This window comes from Corella eumyota, chromosome 3 (assembly GCF_963082875.1).
Source record: "Corella eumyota chromosome 3, kaCorEumy4.1, whole genome shotgun sequence".
NCBI lineage: Eukaryota > Metazoa > Chordata > Ascidiacea > Phlebobranchia > Corellidae > Corella > Corella eumyota.
Genome location: NC_137492.1, coordinates 13,714,269 through 13,716,130, shown reverse-complemented (window position 1 = coordinate 13,716,130; position 1,862 = coordinate 13,714,269). Strand labels below are relative to the sequence as shown.

The 1,862-nt window shown below is 56.3% G+C and overlaps 2 non-coding genes across 2 annotated transcripts in view; both read right to left on the bottom strand.

The window, feature by feature from the left end:
- Nucleotides 1-312: 312 nt before the first annotated feature.
- LOC145749209 (5.8S ribosomal RNA) lies at nt 313-466 on the bottom strand. Its single transcript, XR_014283599.1, has one exon. It is a non-coding gene; the product is annotated as a 5.8S ribosomal RNA (ribosomal RNA).
- Nucleotides 467-711: 245 nt separating this feature from the next.
- LOC145747340 (small subunit ribosomal RNA) overlaps nt 712-1,862 on the bottom strand; it is a 1,810-nt gene continuing 659 nt past the window's right edge. Inside the window, exon 1 of the ribosomal RNA XR_014282074.1 lies at nt 712-1,862. This exon is cut by the window's right edge and continues 659 nt beyond it. This is a non-coding gene — a ribosomal RNA (small subunit ribosomal RNA).

Genomic DNA, 1,862 nt, shown 5'->3' with positions numbered 1-1,862 from the left:
TTTCGCTCGTCCTTCGAGACGCCGCGCCCTCGCGCGCTCGACTTCCGACACAGCACCGCCCCGCGGCTCCTACTCGCCCTGCGCGAATCGCGACCGACGCGTCGAGGCCCCCAGCTCGAGGTCGACAGCGCCGTCGTTGCGACTCGGGCGGCAAGCGGACGCGGCGCGGCTCGCCGGCCGCCACGCATCGCTGACGCGAGCCCGAATACCAAAACTTTCCACCTTCAACCGAGCGGCGATTGCCCGTCGCCGGGCATACGCACGCGAGCCGAGCCGTCGCGGAGCCGATCCCGCCGGCCGTTGTCGTTTCTGCGACCCTGAGACGGACGCGGTCCCGGGATGAACCCGAGGCCGCAATACGCGTTCAGATCGTCAATGCTCAATGTGTTCTGCAATTCACATTAAATCACGCAGCTTGCTGCGTCCTTCATCGACTCGCGAGCCGAGTGGTCCACCGCCAAGAGCCATCGTTTGTTTGTTTGCTTTTCGCTCTTCGATTCCTAACCTCGATTCGCCATCCGGCTGAAAAAATCGCGTGACGCCGAGCGGGTCGCGGTCGCAACAAATAGTGCGACAAGCCCGCGCACCGCATGAAGCCTTCGGGCACTCGACGCCGACAAAACAAGTTCCTGATCGCGGGGCGGCGGACGCGCCGAGGCACGTCGCCGTCCCGGTGTTTGCTCTTTCGCTCTTCGATTTTTTTTCTCGCGCTAATGATCCTTCCGCAGGTTCACCTACGGAAACCTTGTTACGACTTTTACTTCCTCTAAGTAATCAAGTTAGATCGTCTTTTCGGGCCAAGACCCAACCGTCGCCAGTCGAGCCCGGGCCCAATCGGAGGACCTCACTAAACCATTCAATCGGTAGTAGCGACGGGCGGTGTGTACAAAGGGCAGGGACGTAATCAACGCGAGCTAATGACTCGCGCTTACTGGGAATTCCTCGTTCAAGCGAAATAATTTCAATTCTCTATCCCTAGCACGACCGGGGTTCATCGGGTTACCCAGACCTTTCGGCCAAGGCGAACACACGTTGATCCGGTCAGTGTAGCGCGCGTGCGGCCCCGAACATCTAAGGGCATCACAGACCTGTTATTGCTCAATCTCGTGTGGCTAAACGCCACTAGTCCCTCTAAGAAGTTAAACGCCGGCCGGGAAGGCCGCGTAACTATTTAGCAAGCCAGAGTCTCGTTCGTTATCGGAATTAACCAGACAAATCGCTCCACCAACTAAGAACGGCCATGCACCACCACCCACAGAATCATGAAAGAGCTCTCAATCTGTCAATCCTCGCTGTGTCCGGGCCGGGTGAGATTTCCCGTGTTGAGTCAAATTAAGCCGCAGGCTCCACTCCTGGTGGTGCCCTTCCGTCAATTCCTTTAAGTTTCAGCTTTGCAACCATACTTCCCCCGGAACCCAAAGACTTTGGTTTCCCGCAAGCTGCCGGAGAGGTCGTCAAAATAACGCCCCCCGATCGCTAGTTGGCATCGTTTATAGTCAGAACTAGGACGGTATCTGATCGTCTTCGAACCTCTGACTTTCGCTCTTGATTAAAGAAAACATTCTTGGCAAATGCTTTCGCAGTCGTTCGTCTTGCGCCGATCCAAGAATTTCACCTCTAACGGCACAGTACGAATGCCCCCGTCCGTCCCTCTTAATCATTACCTCGCGCTCCGAAAACCAACAAAAAAGAACCGAGGTCCTATTTCATTATTCCATGCAACACTATCCAGGCGAAGCGCCTGCTTTGAACACTCTAATTTTTTCAAGGTAAACGTCCCGGCCGCCGCCGACACTCAGTCAAGAGCACCGACGGAAAACCGGAGGTAAAGCCAGAACGAACAGTGCACGCCTTGCGACGGA